The sequence below is a fragment of the Corvus brachyrhynchos genome, unplaced genomic scaffold (assembly GCF_000691975.1).
Source record: "Corvus brachyrhynchos isolate BGI_N302 unplaced genomic scaffold, ASM69197v1 scaffold544, whole genome shotgun sequence".
Taxonomy (NCBI): Eukaryota; Metazoa; Chordata; class Aves; order Passeriformes; family Corvidae; genus Corvus; species Corvus brachyrhynchos.
In genome coordinates, this window is record NW_008238325.1 from 752,502 (window position 1) to 763,864 (window position 11,363).

The following is an 11,363-nucleotide window of genomic DNA, read 5'->3' on the forward strand; positions in this document are numbered from 1 at the left end:
TCTTCTTGAGACTTATTTACTTGGTGAAAAACATGTCTTTGTTTGTAGTCACATACCTTTGTCCTACTCCTAAAAGTCTCCTTCCAACTCATCTCCAGCCTTTGCCTTCTCAGTTATTCAGTGGTCCGTGTTTCAGCAAAACATCTTTTATTCTATATCAAAACTTGCTTTCATTTCTACCTCATCCTCAGTTTCTACATTCAGAGATCTTTCTGCCAAGCCTACATACCTGTGAAACTTTCTTACCAAACTTTCATACTCCCCAACAGGACGGCTCTGAGAGTTTTGGGGCTGTTTCAAGGAGAATTTCCTACAACGTTTTCAAGATCTAAAAGGAGCACACACTACAAGAGTTGCAGGTAAAGCAAGGCAGAAAAACCTCCCAACATCAGTGTGCTTAGATAAATCTGGGAGTCTCTGTATAGCAATTTACGCTCCAGCAGTCATTGCATAGGAACAGTTTTTGTATCCAATTTAAAAACATGAATGTTCTGTCCTTACCCTAGAGCTTAAAGACAATTTACAGAAGTAGGGCACTATGAAGTATGGCCACAATAAACTGTTGTTTTACTTCCCTTTTACAGCAAAAATTAGGGGAACACTGCAACAGTTGTCAAGCCTTAAAATATGTTTGCAATAAAATAGAAGCCTTTGGCTTTCCTTAATTTCAATGGGTTTCTTCATTATTCAAAAACCTCTTTAAATCTTTCATGGAATCAAATCTAGTATTTTAAGAAGAAATACATAATCCTTCAGTAATTAATCAAAGTGTCTGGATACTAAAAAATTGGGCATTGATGGTCCTTCTGTATTTTTCTCATGGAGGGAGAAAGCATTTTAATTCTTCAAAACTTGCTTATTGGTTCCTTTCTATTGGCAGGCATTTGAATATATTAGAAAATGCTTTTCTGGTAATACCCTTCTAGAAGAAATGAAGGAACACCTTATAATTGGTTACTATGAGTTAATTTGAAATTCATCCTGGTGGCTGGAAATTAATTTGGGTATGAAAGAAAGTTCATAGAAAGTTGCTGTTTGTTTAACCACGTAAAATAAAAAGAGTGAGGATACACTGAGTTAATATAGACAAGAATAATTATTTTCATATTTTTATGTTTTCAGTGAATGAAAGGAATTAACTAAATGTTAAATAATATCTAAATACAACACAGAGTAGCTCTAAAACAGCCAGGCTGGATTATTTAAATTCACTATAAACAGCACTTCACTGCATGATTAGTCCCTCTGAAAGCTACAGAAATGGAGGATTAATGTCCAGCAATGAGATGGTCAAAATTCAGGTCCTCAGACCCTTTGAGGAAGAGCCCCCTGGATTTCAGAAGCCTGGGTTTGGTGGTTTGGGCACACCTGGTCACCAGGTGATGGCTGGAGGTGGAGAGAGATTTCTCTCACTGGAATAAAAATCAGTGAGTGGAATTGCAGCTTCATCTGCTGCTTTTTGTATGATAAGGAATGGACAGAAGGTGTTCTCAAGCTATGTAAATTAAAATAATGGAGAGAATTGGGTGTCTGAGAGTGGATTTATCAGAAACTCCTGGTTGAGCTCACCCCAGTTACCGCAGAGTGAGGGAGAGAGATGTCTCTTCATGGTCTGCAAGCCCTGAGCTGGGTGGGCTTTGGGCAAACAGGCACTTCGAGTCTACCTTTGACAAGCACAATTTCAAAGTGATCCAGACATGGAAGAGTTGTTGATGTCTTTGTGTGGAATTAGCTTTAAACAGAGGGAGCGAGGGAATAAAAAGGAAAAGAAGATAAAATCAGAAAAAAAATCTCAGTATGGGAGCTGACAGATATTTGGATTTTAGTAAATTATTTGACAGTGCCTCATGAAATATTAATTGAAAAATTAATGCAAGTCATCTTGGCTGCAGACAATGGTGTGTGGGTTGGATATAGGCTAAAGCACAAATTAAAAAAATGCTGATAAACACCTGGTAACAAGATGGGTGGAAATGTCCAGTGGGGTAACACACACTGATTGTTAATCTGAGTTTATATCTTCATTAATGGCTTAGAAAAAAGACATAATCAAGATCTTAATTAAATACACAGATCATGCTCATCCTAGAAAGTTTGGAATGTCAATAAGGAGAGGGAGATAAAAAAGGATTGATAGGACAGATGGATAAAACATGGCTAAAATAGATTTGTCAAGGGAATAAAATTATTTTACTGCAAACACAAAACCAGCATAAACCAGAGCAACTCAAAAGATGAACAATGGTTTATCTTTTAGGGAATGGAACAGTGGCAATGGATAAAAGGGCTGGAGGATGCTACAGGAATTACAAAAAGTAAAATGAAAGTTCAGGATCCAGTGTCCTCTGCATCCAATGGAAGTTCAGCCATGGACTTCAAAGGATTTTGGGCGTGGCTGGCAGTCCCAAAGCAGGGATTATCTGCAACCTTGTTCTGGCCACTGCATGCAACTCTAAGAGATGCTCTCCCAGCAAGATGTGAAATTGGCAGCAAATTAGAGAGGAGACAATGAAAAATGAAGGGGTTTTGTGAGAATTGAAGTGGGAAGAAAAATGAAGAGAATTAAGCGGTTATAATTTGGCCAAATACAGAATAAGCAGGAACACAACAACAGCCTTCAAATGTCTGAGGACATAAGCCTGTGTAAAGGATAATGATTATTCACTCTGTTACATGGCAGAACGATTTTAACAGGTGAAGGGAATACATTATGAGGGAAGAAAGACATTTGATGTGAATACCAGGAAATGCTGCATGTTAAACTGTTGAAGGATAGAGGAGATGGAAGTCCTGTGGTCTGGGATTTCTGAAACTCCGACTGAATGCCAGCTATTGAAATGCAGAGAGGAATCTTTTCAATTCCCCAGGACACCAGGAAATACATCTGCCTCAAAAAGATTAGGATCTTCTCCTGGCCTCTTCCTGTGCAAACTCCATATGTTTTAAAGCCCACACCAGGAGATGCAGAAATATCAGAGGATAAATTGTTCTTAATAGGGAATAAACACTCCTCAGACCTTCTGACTGTGTGATCTCCCCTCTGCTCCCACCAGTGTCTGACTGAGATCACAGGCTTTTCTCAAAGGTGGTACCCAAATCAATATCTTCAAACTGCTTTGGTCTACTCAGGCAAAAAAAAACCCTTTACTGGGGTGGGAAATGGGGATATTTGTAGCAGTAACCCAAAGATTTATTAGGAGAGGACATTTTTTATCTTAATTTGTCCCGGACTACTCTTTTCTTCTGCTAGAAATACTGTCTAGAGGTGGTGTAAGGCTTCTTTTCTGGAGTTTTTCTTCTCTGGCCTTCATTTTTTTCTTAGATCTTTAGATCCTAAAATTACTGACAACACTAAAGACCATTAGTAAATTTGCCTATTCGCGTGTGCCCACTCATTCACATAGCAAAGAGTTTGACTAAAAATATGAATCAAAGAGAAAAATATAAAAATCTGACTTTTATTCCATCACGCAGTCCATGATAGGGGAGAGAGCTATTTCTATCCAGCAATTCCTGCCTTTTTCCACCCCCTGCCTTTTGGTTCCCAGCTCTCCACCAAACGTAGGAAGCAAAGACAAATTTCAGATGAGCAATAAGGAAGGTTTTTTCTTCCCTTTCAGTGTGCAAAAGGCAATTTTAAATAGAGCTAAATATTTGTAAACATGGGAAATGCCAGCTCTTACTTGGTGTAAATGATCCCAAATTGGTTCATTTTGATTCCAGCATGGCTGTTTACACTGGTGGAGGGTCCATACCCCGGGATTTTGCAGTGTGTGTTAAATTACAGGACTTCACTCACTTTAGTACCAGTTTTAATGATCAGTACTAAGCTTAGGCAACATTAAATCAGTTGTTAGGCTTTAGACACTGCTGCAGTCTATGGTAGAACACATTGAAAAATACTTTTTGGCCATTTCTGTCTTGAGTTGATACTAATGCACAATGAATTGTGGATTAAGGAGAGACTAGGGAAGGTTTTCCATGTCTAAGTGTAAATCAATGTATTTTACCACAGCAAAACACGTTTTGTACATCTGCAATGCCATAAATTTATGCCTGGAAAATCAACATGTCCTGCACTGCAGAAATGAGAGATGGGAAGCTGAATATTCAGTGTCAGTACAATGCTGCAGGGAAGGCAAGGACACAACACCTGAAGGCAAAAGCAGGACAGGAAGGAGCAAAAGCAGGGAAGAGGTGGCATCTGTCCACAGAGCATTGCTGAGACCTTCACTGGAACAGTCTGTTTAATTCTGCAGCCTCATTTCCAGGCTGATACTGAAAATAGAAAATATTCTGAAAAAGGAAGGTGGGATGCCTGGAAAAGATATTTTATGGAGAGAAAGTTATGAAGCTGAATGAATTTGGTTTATATGAGTGCGGTTTGGGATGACTCTCTTGAAGCCAGGGAAGCACTGATGTGAGATATCATGTAATAATAAGTTATTAAAAGCAGTAACTCTTCTGATCCTTACACAAACTCTGAGAGCAGCACTGGCATCGATGGAGCCCCACAGTTCTGGGAGTCAGAGTTCATAGTGGGGGCTTATCCTCAGTAAATTCAATCCCTGCTCTGATTTGCACTTGCCTGAAAAGACACTCAGGATCAGTCCCAATTCAGACTCAAGTTAAATTCAGTCTTGGATATATGCACAAATTATAAATACCTGGAAAGAAACTGATTAAGGATTAAGGCTGGTTAAATAAAGAATTAACTCAAAATTAAAGGGAAAACAATACATAAACCATAGACTGTAAAATGCCCTGACATTCTTGAAAATCGAGATTCTGTATTTCTGTACACATGTATTATGAACTTAAAAGCATGAATGTGTTTTATTCCTTGCCAGGTTTGTTCCTCTGCTTGGAAAACATTTATTCTGCTTCTAGTGTACACAGAATTCAGAATTAATGTTGCTGTTCTGGTTGAGCAAAAACAACCTTGACTTGTATTAGGCATCATTTTATCATGCCAAGATTTCTTGTGTAAAAACATAACACGAGCAGAGTTCTCAGAATTAAGCTGGTTAATTATTACTATATAAACAGGTCAAGGATCAAGAGAGACAGTAAATTCTTGTGAAGTGTGTGTAGATTGTATTTCCAAATTACAATACTGAAAGCCAGAGCTGTCTTAATGTGCACAGAAAAGGTCTGATATCCAGAGGTGAAATATTGTGGTCTCAGGGAACATTTTTCACACACTAATAATCAAAATTAAAATGCCAGTAGTTACTTACATAAAATAATGCACTGTTGCCATTAGTCAAGTATTTATTAGGTGCAATAATATTCACTGAAAAATTACATAATCCAAGGCACATTTTCTTATGTACTGTAGAAACAAACAGAAACTCCATCTGCAAGACTCCAGTCTGGTTTCCTGATGAGTTTCTCAACCTAAACCCCATTTCCCTGGTTCAGCTTTCCTCCCAGGGCCTGCTCAGACACTGCTCTCATCACCTTCCCCCAGGATTCCCACAGGGGAGATTTCTTTGGGGTCCCTTTATCTCTTTGCAGCATCACCCCACTAAAAACTGAATGTGCAGCTGTAACTTTACATTTTAAACAGACACCTTTCACTAAAAAAACCCTGCCTGGGTGTTTTACACCTGAGCAGGGGCTGTGAGCAGGGCATGGAATGTGGGACACAGCAGAGACTGAGCAGAGAAACCTGGCTCAGATGCAGCAGGGGAAAGACTTTTCCGCTGTAACTGGGTGGGGTGGGAGCTCCCAGAACAACAGGTGGCAATGAGGGTCGGGCAGCACAGATTTCAAACTGGAAAAGCAGCTGGTAGCAACTGGGAAACCCACCGAGGTCCCAGCACCCCCTCATAGTCTTCCACACCATTATCAGCACAGCTCCTGCTGTTACCAGTTAATCATTAGCAATCCCCTAACGAGCTAATTATGGTGTTGGAGTGGCTCTGCCCTTTGCTGCTGCTGCTGCCAACACCAGTTTGTGGTTTACCACTGAACAAATCACAAAATCCCAGAATGGTTTGGGTGGGAAAGGATCTTGAATTCTCTCCCATTCCACCCCCACCATGGGCAGGGACACCTTCCACTGTCCCAGGCTGCTCCAAGCCCTGTCCAACCCGGACTTGGACATTTCCTGAGTGTAACCCCTCTCTTCAGCTTTGGCCACAGTCACCTTTGAACCTTTTAAGACACTTAAAGTTTCATTTCATGGAATTAAGGGCATAATAACAGCACACTCCTTAGGCTGGGAATGGTCACGTAAGCAGCTGGAACCAGCCAAGGGTTACATCCTGCTGAGCTTCCTTGGGTTGTTCTAGATGGCCAAAATCCAGGACTAAATAAATGGCTCAGACTCCAGATTTTGTAAATACACACAGGACTGAGAATACAGTCGAGTGACAACATGAGAGTGACAACACTGCAGGTCTGCTGAGAACTGAGCAGTGGAGTTTCTTCAGCTGGAATTCTTTTTCAGACATTTTCTTTCTGGAGGTTTTTTATTCAATTATTTTGCTCACAGAAAACAGTATTACTAAAAAACCCCAAACAACTACTTTCTTTTTTTTCTTTTTAGTGAGAAAATGGAAAGTAGAAAATAAAGTAGTTCAATGCTCCAGCAGCTTCCTGAGCAGAGCCAGGCCTTTCTAACTGAGCTGATGTCCCACACTTGGACAGCCAAGCAACACCAGACATGAAAACTGAATAACTGAGTTATCCTAGATGTTAAGGCTTCTTTGTCTCTAATAAAAGCAACGTAGAATCTAAATTCCATTCGACTGACACGTCAACCCCGTGAACTAAGACTCCAAACAGTTTTATAAAACAATTAAATCAACATGTATGTACTTTGTTGGGACCTTGGAAAGGATTTCAAAACTAATAAAGAACTCTATCAGTAACTACAAAAAATCTGCAATAACAGGGAAAGGTCTCAGCAAAGTGGGAAAAGCACAGATGTGTAAACACAGCTGAGCAGAAATGTGTGTGTGGTTCATTCACTTGTTTGCCAAAGTGTCATTACTTCAGTACATTATTTACAGATAAAAAATAACATATCCTTGCAGTCATGTGGTGCTGCTGGCTCCTTAGCCTCCCACTTATCTGACAGGGTAACCAGCAATTCTGGGCATAAATAATTTGGCCACTTTGGTAGTCAGCTCTTGGCCCAGGAAAACTCTTTTATCCAAAGAAAGAAGCAGCCAGACGGGAAAATCAGCTGTCAAGGTTGGTCTTTTTCTGCTTCCTTTTCAAATCTGAGAGTGCTGAAAGTGGGAGAGGTGGAAGTGCTGATGTGATCAGACAGGCAGGTTACAGTAAATAAACAAAGCCCCTCTGGCCCCCCCCCCAGATTTCTGGGTTAATTGGATGCCACGGCTCTGACATTTCAGTGGGCACAGGACGAGAGCAGCGCAGCTGGAGGGGCTCCGGTGCCTCCGTGGTGTCCTTTAGTCCTGAACTCTGGACTGTCCCCTCGTTGGTCCCACAGGCATTGTGGCTGGCACCTGACCAGAGCAGCTGGAGGGTGTTCAGAGCTGCAGCCAGCCACAGGAATCTGGGAAAACCATGGAATTGCACCCAGAGCCTGGAGCAGGTGCTGCACAAGTCTGGCCCTGGGTTTGGGCTGCACACGGGGCAGGGATTAAAGGTGTCAAGCAGGAAGCTGGGAGTTCCTCCTCTGTGGGAACCCCAAAGGACAATTAACTGATTGCTGATGGGGAGAAATGTCGTGGTGTTGGTCCTTTCCATATGCAAAATAAAGAAAGGAGTCCTAGAAAGGTTTGGGTTGGAAAGGACCTTGAAGATCATCTCTGCTGTGGGCAGGGGTGACACCACCTGGGTCAGGTTGCTCAGGGAATGCTCTGGAGAATGGATAAGCACTTAAATGTATTGCAATACTCTACAGTTCTGTTTTACTGCTGAGAAATCTCACCTTAGACACAGAAAGGACATATAAATATTAGGGGACAATGGAAGACTCTACAAAATGTACAGGCACAGGGAAAGGCAAGGGGATGGTTTGCACCTGGTTTATGTGGGGTCACCGCTGTGCAAAGGGGACTGGAGTAGGAACAAGCAGGGCTGCAGGGGAGGAAAAGACATCATCTAAATCTATTGTGGTCAAAAACCCCAATGTCAGCCTTAAAACTGCAGAGGAATATTGGAGGGACAATTAGCATTAGGTGGTGTAAAGTAACAAGATGATGGAACTGCACATATTCTTCTCTCTTTAAAGTGTTAGCAGGACATCGAGGTGGAATTGAAATATTTTGAATGTCAGTTGCTTGGTCCCACTGGGAGTTTCCCAATCACCACAAATCCAGCCATAATCAATGCACTCACACCTGTGCTGCAGTCTGCAGCTCCTTCTCTCTGCTGGTCCCCCTCTCAGGTGTCTCTGCAAGGTGTGTTACAAACACCAGAAACGGAGCTCGCCCTTCTGAGCTCACCTGCTGCTCCTCCAGGGCACAGAGTGGTGGCCAGAGAGTTGATTCTTCAAAAGTGTTTTCCTTTGTGCCACAGTCGTGCCGTGAGATCACCAAAGCCCGGGTACTGAGATTTGCCATCACTCCACGGTGCTGTTCCAACCTGCTCGCTGCTTCTGCTGGGGAGGCTCTGAGATTGCAGGGCTGGGGAAGCTCCTCGGAGGCTCTTTGCAGATAATCCTTGGTCACAGCTCAGCAAGGCCCTGCTGATAACCCAGAGCTTTCTTTCACAGTTAAAAATTCCAGTTAGTAATGTAACCTGCCTGATAGCCCCAAGGAACGTCTCTTCCTTCTTCTCCGGCTTCCTCAGGGCACAAAAACTGCGCTCAGCTTTTCTCATTTCCCTTTTCTCTGCCAGTGACCCCAAGGGCACCTGCAGCCGGCAGGGCTGGCACAATTAAGTTAATCATTACCTGCTGCAGCTGTGGGGTCGATGCTCCAGGTAACTCAGCTGATTAACACTTGTGATCCTGCAGTGCTGGTTCCTCAAATCTTTGCATTCTTCCTCCTGGGATTAATCCCACTTTGCGGATTTGTGCTTAGGTCTTCGGATCCTGGAGAAGCCAGGCTGCTCCAGAGCTCCTCATCTTCTCGCTCTTTGCAAAAACACTTTTCCATAAGCAGCACTCTTGTTTTACTGAGAAATAGCAGCAAATCGTCGCATTTCTAAGAATTCTGAAAAATAAAGTTCCCAGGCTTTCCCAGCTGTAAAAGCCTCAGAAAGGCTTCTCTTCCCTTTCCTACACTCGGTTTCTTCTGGCAGAAGTATGTCTGTTACACAGCAATTTTCTTTCCATGTTTTTAAAGTGGCTGATTTTAATTTGGATGTATTTTCCCCTGCAAATCCTTTCAGTCAATACGGAATTACATAAAGTAGCTTTTTGAAGAGAAATTATATCTGGAGATGTTTCCACTGAGTGTGTCTGTATTTTACACAAATTATTTCTTTTTCTATGTCTTGGTGGCCCTATCATTTTTGATGACCTCTGCTCCACCAGCCTGATCTTAAAGAGATAAAATGAAAATAATGATGTAATATTTTTGATCCATCCACATCAAGAGTGATGCTTTCAAATGGAGACAGGGCGGGAAAAGTTTACTTGGATGATGGGAGGAAGGTAAATGTTTTTTATCCCCCAAAAAGATGAAAATAGGTTGGAATGGCTTAGAAATGTGTTTGCTTCATAGAAGTTTAACATAAAGAAAGGGAAGAAATTGTAAAATTTAGAATAAAAAGAATTTTGTATAGATTTATCTGGAAAGGGGAATAAAGTTTCTAATCATGAGTGACTGTCAAATGCTCTTCCATAAGGGATCATCAAAACTTCCCAACTGCTAGTCTTGAACAGAAGGTGAATTCTTTGCATGTGCTATGCAAAACCTGAAGTAAAATACAAATATTGACTTCAGTTCTCCATTATTCCCAAAAGGGTAAAAAGTACTGTGCAAGCTGGGAAAGCTCCCAAACGCGTTTTTAGGAACATGGGGTGTTTTAGGTGTCCTCCACCAGGCAGTATTATTTATAATGCAAAGGAAAATATTCCAGAGTCTCACATATCAATGCAGGCTGCCTCAAGGCAGCTGATTTTCTGGGATCACAACTGCATCAACTGACAATGGAAATTAAACGCTTTGTTTTCTGCCAGTTGCTGCTGCCGTGGTACCTGTGAAATAACACCTACGAGGGAACTTTTTGGCTGAGCATTCATCGTATTCAAGATTTTTATCTTGCTTTATGTGCCCAGGATATTTGGGTCACGTTTCTCTGACCACTGTGCCCGTGGCAGCCTGGCAGCTTTCGGGACACTGCACAGCTGAAAGCCTTTTCCTGGTCAAAAAGGAGCAGAACCTCGTATAAAACCGCTTTTACACTTTTCAGAGCTCTCGCCGCCCTGAAGACGTTCCTGTCTTCTCCTTCGGAATGTTTTCCATATTTTCTGTCTTGTGACTGCATTTGAAATCAAGAGAATGTTCAATAACACCAAACTTTTATTTGGGGTTTATTACTTTTTGCCATGAAACACATTAACCATTTTGGGGTGGTTTTGAAGAATAAGCAGACACTTTTACTGCATTGTTTAATTTTTTTTGAACAATCAAACATCCACCTCTGAATCCATTAATATCTCTATTGGTAGACTCACAAATCTTCATCTGGATGAAAGTTCCTCCACTGTTTTCCAGTTGGCTCCATTTGCTGGCTTATTTCCATGCTGAACATCTGCACACATGGGTGGTATCACTCAAACCTTCAAGACAAAGTTTATTTTGGATTTAAAGGATCTTTTTGATGCTGATGCCATTCATTCAGACATAACAGCAACATTTTCCACAGCAGCAACATAGTTCCCAATTTTTTTTTTTTTTAATACCTATACAAGGGAAAAAATATGTTTTATCTACCTTGCAGAGCTTCAGACTCACAGGATGTTTAAAAGAAAAAAAAGTCTTTGTTCTGATTTATGAGAAATCACAAGGGATACAGATTCCCCCCTTGGGATATCTCTAATGAAGTGGAACCACATCGAGACTGAGCTCCCTCCTCGTGTGCCCTGATTGTCTGCTGGGTGCTGTTACAAGCTGAGGCACAGCAGCTCGGGAGCCTGAGCTAAAGCAAGCACAAGGATTTATTGCAGTAGGGAAGTGCAGGATATTTGCTGAGTAAGCCAGGACTTCTTGCATTATGCCAGGGATTTAAAGGGACAAAAAACCTGTCTCAGCAGCAAATCTTGGGGCGCTCCACATTAACCTCTCTGTATGGCAAGAATTAGATCTTTTTTCTTCTCCTTTGTTTTCCCTATCTCACGAGTACGTTTTAATCCATGGCAGAAATTTACCTTTTTACCCTGCAGTTTTCAAATTTCCCTAACAGGCTTTGAGGATGGATTGGGTCAAAAA